Here is a 12,639-nt window from a genome sequence, read left to right as displayed (position 1 = left end):
CATATATGTGCACATATATGTGTATATATGCATACATATATGTGTACATATGTGTGTATATATGTGTACATATATGTGTATATAAACGTATATATGTACTGGAGTGCAGTGGTGTAATCTCCACTCACTGCAACCTCTGTCTCCTGGGTTCAAGCAATTCTCCTGCCTCAGCCTCCTGAGTAGCTGGGATTATAGGCATGCGCCACCATGCTCAGCTAATTTTTGTATTTTTAGTAAAGACAGGGTTTCACTAGGTTGGCCAGGCTGGTCTCGAACTCCTGACCTCAGGTCATCCACCTGCCTTGGCCTCCCAAAGTGCCAGGATTACAGGCATGAGCCACTGTGCCCGGCCAACTTCCAGTTGCTGAAAGCATAATCACATCTTCCACAAACTGAAACACTCAGCAAATTGATCTGATTAGGAATGGGAACTAACAATAATGATAGCTATCATTTTATTAAGTGCCACCATGTGGTAACCATGATGCTGGGAACTTTAGCCATTCATTTATTTTTCACCTCTTCGTTCACTGATTTTTTAAGAAAATTCATTTATTCACCAAATACTTAACAGAGTTCTTACACTGAGGCAAGCATTATTCTAGGCGCAGTACCCAAGAGTAAGAGAACATCAGGCTCCTCAAGTTTAGTCTAGTGAAGAGACATAGATATGAATCAAATGAAGTGCAGAGAATTATAATTGTAAAAGTTGTAATAAATACTCTGGTGAAAAAGGACCAGGGGCAAGGAGAACATATAACTGGATGTATGTAGCTGAACCAATCTGTAGCAGGAGTAGGATGTGGTCAAAGAAGTGTTCCCTGAGGAAGTGATGCTTGAACCAAGATTTGAGTGAAAAGTAGGGCTTAGAACTAAAGGAAGTGGAAATAAGACCACAGACCTAGATGATTTTGAAACATGAATTTTGTTGGTCGTGTAAAATGTGTATATAGGAAGAAATGAGACAGATTGGCCATGAGTCATCAACTGAAGACTATTCATACATCAGTTCTTAAGCCACCAATTTTATGGGTTCCCTTTTATAGATGAGAATAATTCAAGGTCCCTCAACATTGCCAGATACAGTTTTATAAATCAGAGAGGAGGAAGGCATTTGAACTCATAAGTAAACCAACTTCAAAGGGCTAATAAATGAAAATATACACTTGAAAAGTGATTTGGGCATTTGCATTTGAAAATTAGGGAGAGAAGCAGTAAATTAAGTCATATACATTTGAAAATAGATTCAAATATATATTTTGAAAACAGTGGAAGTTGCAGCAAATTTTAAAAGTTATACATTTGAAAGGAGATTGGAAAAGAAAGCAAGACACAATGATTTTGAGGAAGGAAATCAGTAAAGATATTTTTTGTTTTGATTTAACTTCAGTTCTGAGATACCGTAAGTAGCAAGTATTCTATTGAGGGCTGTAATAGGGAAATGAATGTCTTTTGTTTTTTCTCCTCAAACATAAAAAGTTGAACTTGTGTAGACATTTCATAGGAATAAGTTCTGTGCAAATGGAAAAAGCGAAATATAAAGATGCATTTTGGTTATTTTTACACTTTCTTCAGAATAGAGATATTTGAATCTTGTGAATCACAAACTGTAAAATGCAGCAAGTTTTTATTTTAGTAAATTATTATGTATCTTTGAAAACGGGGATGGAAAGTCTGTAGGTCACAATGTGAGGCTGTTATCAGTCTGTCCACAAGGAAGCAGTAGGCTCCTCAGCTCAGAGTTAAGGCTGCCACAAGAGATGAACGGGCAGCTCAGCTCTCCAGCAGTTGCTGTATTATAAACACAGTGAAATAATGACAGAGACAAAAAGGACTTTAAGGATTCACTCAAGTATGCTCTTTGGCAGTAAGCTGTGACTAGGGCCCACTGGGAAACAGCTGCTGATGACAGCCCAGTCTGGCAGCCCCTGCGAGGGGTGGAGTTGCTTTTGCGGAGCAAACTTGGGCTTCAAGCTAACGATGATTCGAGCGGGCATTGAAACAAACGATCACAGGTGCCTCATAGAGAGCCTTGTTGCCATGCGACTCTATTATGTCAAGAAAATAAATAATGATAAATAATAAGATCATACCAACTGCCACTTATTGGACATTTAAAATATGCTAGGCACTGAGCTATGTGATTGCAGACTGTCTCCACTTGGGACTACTTTACTTGTGCTGACAAAACAGAACCACCTAGAGAGCTGTGCCTCCATCAGTCCTCTGCCTGAGGCAGGGATCACCATCTCGTTTCATGAGAAACCTGAAAGGTTTCCAGTCCTTTCGTTACAGTCCATTTTACCAATGAACTACATTTTAAACCAATTCCCTTTGTATAGAGTTGGATATGAGGTTGTTTCCAATCTTGTAACTCCCAAGAATGTTACAAAGAATATCTTTGCACATACCGTATTTCCCAGTGTGACTACATCTGTAGGATTCACACTTACAAGTGAAAATGCTGGGTCACTTTTTTAAGTCTCTAAAGATCCTTGCAAATAGTCCTCTATGTAGGGTGAATGGATTTACTCTCCCACAAGCAATGCAGGACAGATCCTGTCCCACCCCCACAACTTCTCAATATATAGTGATGACAATAATAGAAGCCACATGTTGGTATCTACTACATTCTAGGCGCTATTCTAAATGATTTATATACATTAAGTCACTTAATCCTCACAGAACTCTAAGAGATAAGTACTATTATTTCATTACCACTTTATAGATGAGGAAACTGAGGCAAATAGAGATGAACACATTTGCCCAAGGTGACACAACTAGTCACACAGGCAGGCTTTTAATTTAGGGTTCGTGCTTTTAAATCCATGGTTATACTGCTCAAGTTTTATTTTTGCAATCTGATGGATGAAAAGAGGGAACCTCATTGAAGGGTCTATTTGTATTTCTCAGATAATAAGATTGACATTCTTTACGTAATGATTTGCTTTGCCACCTCCTGGGAATTGGCCATTCCTTTTTGTTTGTTCATTTTTCTACCAGGCTCCTGGGCTTTTACTTATTGACTCATCATACAGTCAAGGCCTTTTGATATTACTCATGACTTTTGCTCCTAAGTGTTTTTTTTTTCTATGCAATATTTTGTTTTTATGTAGTCACATTTATTGATCTTTTCTGGTTTCAGGTTTTTATGTCACACTTAAAATTCTTTCTTCTAAGTTGTTTGTCATTTTTAATTCTAGATATGGGTTTTATTTTACAAACAGCTACCTATTTTTTCTAAAACCATCTGTTGAATATCTTTTCCCTGCCTATTCCAGTCATCACAGCTGCATAACAAACCACCCCAAAATTAGTGGCATAACTGAAAAACCATTAGATAGTCGCATGCCATATAATGGTGTTTTGGTGGATGATGGACCACATATCCAACAGTTGTCCTAGAAGATTATAATGCCCTGTTTTCACTGTACATTTTCTAAGTTTAGATACTCAAACATTTGCCATTATGTTACAGTTGCCTACAGTATTCTGTACACTAACACGCTGTATGGGTTTGTACACACCTAGGTGTGTAATAGGTTGTGCCATCTAGATTTGTGTAAGTACACTCTATGATGTTCGCACAACAAAGAAATCACCTAAAGACCCATTTCTCTGAATATCCCCGTCATTAAGCAGCACATGATTGTATTATGCTCACAAGTTCTGTGGGTCAGGAATTTAGGAGTGTCACAGTAGGTAAGGCTGTCTCTACTCCACGATATTTGGAGTCCTCAGCTGGGAATACTTGAGGGCTGCGGTGATGGGGAGTGGAATTATCTGAAGACTTTCTCACTCATTGGTTGATACAGGCTATTATCTAAGACCTGAGCTGGGGCTATCAGCCACAATGCTTATTTGTGGTCTCTCTATGTGTCTGCTTGGGCTTCCTCAAAACGTGGTGCCTGGGTTCACTTCCTCCCAAGAGTCAAGTGATAGGTACCACATTTAGACCTAGCCTCTAAAGTCACATAGTGTCACCTCCACGTTTGTCACAAAGCCCATGCAAAGTCAAGAAAATGAAACACAAAGTTAACTTGTAGGAGTGAGAAGTGTCAAAATCAGATCATACAAAGAAAAATTGCAAGCATCTTTGGAAAATATTATATATTTCTTTTATCATGTACTGAATTGTATTTGTGCTGAAGACTATTTTGAGGTTCTCTACTGACATATTTACATAACTGAACCACATTGTTTAATTATTACAGCTTTGTAACATATTTAATGTATGCTACATCTACTCTTCCTTCATTATAATTCTTTTCCTGAAGTGTTTCTAGCAAGTTTTACCTTTTCGTTTTTCCTTACGAACTTAGAATAAACTGACATAATTAAAATATAATGTTAGTATTTTGATTTGGATCACCTTAAATCCATAAATTAACAAAAATAATTTTTATCTTTTTGATTTATCACCTTTGGAAGATGGTAAGAAACAAATTCATTAGTCTGAGAATTGATACATAAATGGAATAAATAAAGCATTTATCTTATTCTTCCTATTTGAATAGTACCTCAGGATAACCAAATAACTGATGAGAGACTATTATTCTTTGTATCAAAATTCAGCTAATAAATAACAAAAGAGTGATAGAATTGGAATACCATCTGTTTACAACCCCTAATGCAATAACAGATCTGGGCAATGATCATCTGTGACTGTTGAAACCGTTAGGTGAAAGCCTGATATGTGACATTAAAATGGATGTAGATCAAGCTGTAAAGAGCTTTGTTGACTATTCCTTTTTCATACTCCTGAAATCCTTGGGTTATATCGTCCTTTCCTTCTTTCCTGATTATTCTCTTGTGTTCTTCTGATCACTGCTGATTATTAACAGATATCACTTATATCTTGCCCACAGAATTTCTTCATACTCTAACTCCTACCATGATCATGGGCAATGCTAATGTTCATGGTCATGATATTCCTTTACCTGTTAAATCTGAGGATCTTTCTGCTCACCCTTCTCAGCAGGTCACGGCTCCACTCTGGATCTAATATCCACCTGGAACTGCCTACCCTCTGAAAATATAAACTTCAATACTCTAGTTTCTGACCAGAGCCACTTATTCTTTCAGCCAACCCGCATTTCCACTACTCCTGTTCTTTAACATGATCTTGAATTCTTTTCTTTTATCCCAGTCTATCACATCCAACATCCATCATGTCTCTTTTTTTTTAAGAGACAGGGATCTCCCTATGTTGCCCAGGCTGGCCTCAAACTCCTGGCTCAACTGATCCTCCTGCCTCAGCCTCCCATATAGCTGGGACAGGCATTCACTGCCATGCCGGGCTCCATCATATCTTAACCTCATGACCTATGCAGTAGTTATGGTTTAAATTGTGTCCCCCAGAAAGATGTGTTGAAATCCTAACCCCAAGTACATTTGAATAGGACCTTATTTGGAAATTGAATCTTTACAGATGGGATTAGTTAAGTTAATGAAGTCATGCTGTGTTAGGGTGGGCTCTAATCCAGTGACTGCTGTCCTTATAAAAGAAGGGAAATTTGGACACAGACACAAGTCGGACATGCACAGAGGGAAAATGATATGAAGACACAGAGGAAGAACTCCAAGTGCAGATGGAGGTTGGGACCATGCAGCTGCAAGCCAAGCCACACCCAAGATTGCTGGGAGCCACCAGAAGCTAGGAATTAGCAGGAAAGAATTCTCCCCTAGAGCCTCCAGAGAGAGCATGGCCCTTCTGACAGCTTCATTTTGAACTTCCAGCACCCAAAACAGTGACAGAATAAACATCTATCATTTTAAGATACCCAGTTTTTGGTACTTTGCTATCACAGCCCTAGAAAACTAATATAGCAGCCCAGACCCTCTATCTAGGCTTCTGAGCATGAAAACTCACATACTCCGAGAATGGATGTCATCAGAATCCCATGGCCTTCAACTTAGCTGGATCTTTAATACCATTCAACTGTATTTGAAGATATTTCTGGTCTCTTCCGTTTCTCTTTTTTGACTATAGCTGTGCTGATCTTTCTCAACTCTCTTCAAGGCACATTGATATGGTTTGGCTGTGTCCCCACCCAAATCTCATCTTGAATTATAGTTCCCATAACCCCCATGTGTTGTGGGAGGGACTCAGTGGGAGTTGGTCGAATCATGGGGGCAGATACTCCCATACGGCTGCTGTCATGATAGTGAGCTCTCACAAGATCTGATGGTTTTATAAGGGGCTTTTCCCCCTTTGCTCAGCACTTCTCCTTCCTGCTGCCATGTGAAGAAAGACGTGTTTGCTTCCCCTTCCACCATGATTGTAAGTTTCCTGAGGCCTCCCCAGCCATGCTGAACTGTGAGTCAATTAAACCTCTTTCCTGTATAAATTATCCCAGCCTCAGGTATGTCTTTATTGGCAGTGCAAGAATGGACTAACACACACATGAAGCTACTACTACCCACTTCCACATAAAAATCCCTGCTGCAATTGGGGCTACTGTCTGCCAAGGTCTGCCTGGTTTATGTAGGGGCCATGCATTTCATTTGCCAGTAAATTAAAGAACATAAAAGGGGCTACCACCCAGGCATCCTTTGGATCTTTAAGGGTGGCACTAACTTCTGCAATTCCCTTGGTGTGTGAAATTGCCTTAGGTGTACTATATTGCTGGTGGAGGCAGTTTCAGAGACTTCTACTTGGCCTTCCCACTGTATGATAGCTTTTACTGCACAGGTCAAAAACTCCAAATGAGTATTCTGACAACTACCAAGTATGTCCACTCCAATCATGCATTCAGAGACTGGGGAACTGGACACTTTGTCAATCCATGGGCTCCAGGTGAGTTGGACATGAGCCAGGATTCCACCATTGCTTGGCCTCCCATATACCCCTACTCTGCTAGCGTGGCCATGATGGGGCTTCAAGTCTTTGGCTGTCAATATCAAGGAAGACTTTAGGTTCAACAGTTCTCAAAATGTCAAGGTATATCCATTTCTTCAGAATATAGTTGCCTGTGGAAATGGCTGTAGATCCCTTTGAGAAGGAATGAGGAAGAATCATTAATATATCCACTTGCTGTGGTGTTATACTGATCCATCCTTATGGGGACCAAGCCACTCCATTAGTCAATGAATTTTGGGTCTGAAAATTGGCTTAGGTCTGGAATCTAAACTGGAGACAGTGACATTTTAATTTCTGTATTCAACCTCCTGATTATCCATTCTTGATTTCTTTTGTAGTTTAGATGGAATGATACCCTTATTGTCTGCCCACTTATCTTGCCCTGGGAATACCATGCACTGTTAACCGTGTTCATAGCTCTTGGTGGCTCAGGCTCTTAAGATTGCCATTCCATAGTGTGGTTCATTATCATAATTGCACCCACCTGGCTTCTGAAGCTTCAGTGCCACCACCTGGCTTCCATTATTACCACGGCTTTCTGGGATCCCAGATCTGTAAAGCTTCTCCTATCCTCAGCCCTGAACTCCAGCGAAGAACATCACTGAACTCCACAACAACTCTGGCTGGCATCCTCTCACTAGTATATTCCTTATGGGTCTGGCAAACTGCTTCCTTGGCATTCCCACAGAATATAGCCAGTTGGTGAACTTTTTGGCCTTACATTGTATATCCTGCCACTGCAGCCTGCCTGCTACCGTGAGCCTCTTGATCCCCTTGCTCAACTTTGTACCGTGGAGTTGTGGAATTTCAAATAAAGTGAGCGTGAGCCATCATTTTCCCAAAGTTTTCAAAGCCAGCCTAGCAATGCATTAGCATCATCTTCAGTGGATCCTGCCAGTGTTAAATCCTGTGTTAAGGAAGAGGGCTGCCATATTGATAAACTCTTTATTGTATTGAATATTGTCTATGATATTCAATTCCCCTTAATTCAGCACACCCAGAATCCAGTTCCGTAATTTCTCCCCAGAGACTGGCTTATGGGAACTGTATCCTGTGTCTCATTTGGTCTAAGTCCTTTTCCTCCCCTCGCAGGCCTGATGCTCACACAACTCAGCTGTGTTGTCACTTGACCCTACTTATTGGTCTGGCTGACAGGGGACGGGGAGCTACATCCAGAGGTGGGCATGTGTTTTGTTTTGTTTTTTAAGGTCTCAGCTCATCTTCAAGGTGGTGGGTACTAGTCTTGAAAAAGGAAGAGTGGGCCCAGTTCTGCAGGTTTGGAGTCCTGTTTTCTAGCAGAGAATAGGTAGCTTTTGAAGGGTATTCAAAAGCTGAGATGTCTTTGTCTGAGATATGGGGCCCGGACCCCTGGCAGAACAAGACATTGTGTGATACTTCATATGATAAGTCGTTCCTTAATTCTTTGGTCATTTCTGGGAACAGCATGAAGCTATATTTTTGATCTTTTGAAGCAACAGCAGGGAAAGTTGTTGCTTGTATTACCTTATGCTTTCAGTGTTTCACATCCCTTTTCATTGTTCTCATGATATCACTTCCTATCACATGCCAAATACATCCTAAGTACTTCTGTGTCCATCTGTTTCTGTGGAACCCCAGAGCAGGCATAAAACATATTTAAAAATAGTTGTTTATTAGGCTCCAGAGTGTTTGGAAATCTGTTTCCTAAATATATTTATTCACACAAGTTCCTCCTTTGGTTACAGATATTTTGTTAGATTTGTGTTTGAGGAGTGGGTGAAAAGCAGGGGAGTGGTAGCAGGAAAGAAGGAAAGAGTATGGTTAGGTTGTGCCCAGGATCCATGAATCCTAAATGGACTGCATCCAAAATGAATTATTTCGGGGGCTTCTGCAGCTGTTTGTAAATACAGGTAGTTAAGGAAGTAGCATGATATGGCGAAAAAAGGATTTGGAATCAGAATGCCTTTACTGAAGTCCTAGTTTCTCTATGGAAAGTGGGATGACTGTAGTCAAGTCATTTGACTTCTTTCTGTTGTGGTTTCCACATTTGAAAAAATGAGAATAATAATACTACCTGCCCTGCCAATTTCAAAAAGAGCTATTTGAAATATTAATTAAGATTCTGGACATGCCTTTCCATCTGGTGGCAACCATCAGGTAAGCCAAGGTGGGTGCATACAAGTACATTCAGGAGCTATGGAGAAAGAAACTGTCTGATGTCATGCACTTTCTTCTGAGGGTCCGCTGCTGGTAGTACCACCAGCTCTCTGCTTTCCACAGGGCTCCCCACCCCACCTGGCTTGATAAAGCACGCCGACTGGGCTACAAGGCCAAGCAAGATTGTAGGATTCATGTTCGCCGTGGTGGCTGAAAACGTCCAGTTCCGAAGGGTGTAACTTATGGCAAGCATGTCCATCATGGTGTTAACCAGCTAAAGTTTGCTCGAAGCCTTCAGTCCTTTGTAGAGGAGTGAGCTGGACGCCACTTTGGGGCTCTAAGAATCCTCAATTCTTACTGGGCTGGTGAAGGTTCCACATACACATTTTTTGAGGTTATCCTCATCGATCCATTCCATAAAGCTATCAGAAGAAATCCTGACACCCAATAGATCACCAAAAACCAGTCCACAAGCACAGGGAGATGCGTGGGCTGACATCTGCAGGCTGAAAGAGCCGGGGCCTTGGAAGGGCCATAAGCTCCACCACACTACTGGTGGTTCTCGCTGGGCAGCTACTCTCTAGCTCCGCCGTTACCGCGAATACAAGTAAAGTTTGTACAATTCATACCTAATAAACAATTTAGGACAGGAAAAAGAAAAGATTCTGGACATGAACACTTTGTAAATTTTAAGGGACCATTTAGGTTGGTGATGATCTTCCTGTTGCAATTAGCATTGAATAGTTATAAACTAAAGGCAAACTATTCCTAAAGGGTGAATTTGCCAATTGAAGTGATGGTTTCTTTCCTATAAAATTTCTTGCATTTTATTTTTTAATATTTCAAACTAAATAAATATTGTCAAATGAAACCTGGAAATATTTTACGTTTTAAATTAATAATCATTTCTAGTTTCATACCATGAATATTGAAAAAAAGTTTTTATATCCTCAAAAAAAAAAAAAATCTACAGGGTATAACCACAGAGAAGGCAAACTGGTTTTTCCTATGCTCCTAAGCACATTCTATCCAGAGGGATAGCTGTATAAGTTTGTAGACATATCTGAGGATCCAAAGTAAACTTCTAAATATACAGAACTCCATGCAAGAAAATGATACTTTATTTTAAAGTAAAATTTGAGTTTAAAAATAAAAGTGTTTTTTAATAAGTTCCCTGCTGAGACAAACAGGCCTGCCCTCTCTCCACCTCTCCCCACTATAATTATCTTCGTTCCCCCAAAAATCACATAAGGTTTCTTTCTTGCTTAACATTACTTCTTTCTGCCTCACCCCGGCCTATTCTCACTTCCTTTGGGTCTGTTGCTCCCAGGTGACATGTAGTTTTCAGGTAATAAGCAATATTTAACTATCCTTTCTTAAGGAAGATTCTGGATATTCCTTGATTCCCTTTCCTCACTTTCAATATCTCCTGTATCTCCTGTTTCTTTCTTTCCAAAAATGTATTATTATTATTATTATATAATATACATAAAGTAATTAGACCCAATAATACAGTTATTATTATTAGGAATAAGTATTTTGCTGATTTGAAATTACTCTTTAACTAATAGTAGAAAGAAATCCTTGAAAGATATTATCCTACTAAAGAAACAGCACGTTGAAATGATTCTCTTGGATATATAACAAGCTTGCAATGAAAAACAATTAAGCTCATAAAAATATAATCCCTTGGCTTGCCTAGCATCCTACCTGCCCTGCCAAAGAAAAGAAAATGTGCTTACCAAATCAAATTATTCCAGTTGGTTGTTCTTCTTAACCAAATCACTGGCATAACTGCCAAATCCATTCCCTTGGGCGGCCTGCCCCACACTCCTAACAGAACCAAATGGAACCAAAACACTAGACATGTTAACAAAGATGAAACCAAGACAGAACAGGGAACTGGACAAGTCCATTGTTCCCCTAAGCCCAGGGGGAAGAGGGCCCCTGCTGAGATCACCCACATTTGAGACCTATGATCCTCTGTGGGGGATGTTAGACTTTCAAAGAGGCATGTGTTTTCTTTTTGTTTGTTTGTTTGCTTGCTTTTATGAAACAGAGTTTCGCTCTTATGATCCAGGCTGGAGTGCAATGGCTCAATCTCGGCTTACTGCAAACTCCACCTCCTGGGTTCAAGCCATTCTCCCACCTCAGTCTCCGAAGTAGCTGGGATTACAGGCGCCCGCCATCATGCCTGACTATTTTTTTGTATTTCTAGTAGAGACGGGGTTTGACCATATTGACCAGGCTGGTCTCAAACTCCCGGCCTCAGGGGATCCGCCCGCCTCGGCCTCCCAAACTGCTGGGATTACAGGTGTAAGCCACTGCGTCCGGCCGCATGTGTGTTTTGGAAACAAAACATATTCAATATTGTGATAAAAGTGTATAGTTGGAAAGCCAAATAAAAGTGCTTATTTTGAAATTTCAAATCATTTATTTTATTTTATTTTTTCCCAAGGAGGGCATGGATTTTGAAATATTGAGAAATGCTATCCAGATTTTTTTTTTCTTTCTGCTTCTTATGAGAACTTGCCTGATGTTCTTGGCAGAGCTAAGGTCTGTATTGACGGTGTCAAAACCCATCAGAAAGTTAAAATCATGTATCCTACCAGCTTCACAGGGTGCAAGGGAGAGAAACCCGGCCTCCATAGGATCCATGGCCCAAGGCACAGAAGCTCATGGCGTTTGCCTCCACCCTTCTCGTCCTCAGTCTGTCTGTTTATGGAAACTGTAATTTCAATGCCCATGGTGGCACATGAAGCTCAAGTCGTGTGCCTAGAGGGAGCAGAGGGAGCTCTGGATAAGTCTGGATACAAGGAGAGTTGCCATCCCAGGACAGGGTGATTTTCCACACCAATTTCCTGAGAAAGAAGAAGGAAAGAGAGGGATGAAGGGGAAGGGAAACTTGGCCACATTTATCACTGTGGGCTCATTTAAGCCTTTTGCTAAGTAAACATAGAAAAACACAGTGAAACCAGACTTCATTACTATATCCAGAAAGTATTTTACATAATTAACTGCTTTTTGGTCTCCAAATCCTGGAAGGCAGCTCTGCAGAATGCACTAATAGTTCTCAGAAAACCCATAAGAAAGTTAAAAGTACATATGTTGGTGGTGTCAGGAAATATTAATGCATACGTGTTGTAATGGTTTTTATTGTTTTTTAAAAATTATTTATTTATTTATTTTTTGAGACAGAGCCTTGCTCTGTTGCCCAGGCTGGAATGCAGTGGCACAATCTTGGCTCACCACAACCTCCACCTCCCGGGTTCAAGCGATTAACCTACTTCAGCTTCCCTCGTAGCTGGGACTACAGGCATGCACCACCACACTTGGCTAATTTTTTTATTTTTAGTAGAGATGGGGTTTTATCATGTTGGCCAGGCTGGTCTGGAATTCCTGACCTCACGTGTTCCACCAGCCTTGGCCTTTCAAAGTGCTGGGATTACAGGTATGAGCCACTGCACCTGGACAAAAATTCTTTATTTTAAATATTTGTGGGTACATCATGTTGTAATGTTGGTCATTCCATACAGAGGAATAAAGATGGAGGTCTTTACCATCTTTATCAGAGTAATCATTTGGTAACTGACAAAAAGGATAAAGAACTGGCCAGTTTCTACACCTGAGATTTACTGAAT

General features: G+C 40.3%; 1 pseudogene; it reads left to right on the top strand.

Moving 5' to 3' along the window:
- Positions 1-6,708: 6,708 nt before the first annotated feature.
- Positions 6,709-9,582, top strand: LOC101149273 (large ribosomal subunit protein eL15-like; annotated as a pseudogene).
- The last annotated feature ends 3,057 nt before the right edge of the window (positions 9,583-12,639 follow it).

This window comes from Gorilla gorilla, chromosome 5, assembly GCF_029281585.2.
Source record: "Gorilla gorilla gorilla isolate KB3781 chromosome 5, NHGRI_mGorGor1-v2.1_pri, whole genome shotgun sequence".
Classification (NCBI taxonomy): Eukaryota; Metazoa; Chordata; class Mammalia; order Primates; family Hominidae; genus Gorilla; species Gorilla gorilla.
The sequence above is the reverse complement of the archived record's forward strand: the minus strand, read 5'-3'. Positions and strand labels throughout refer to the sequence as shown.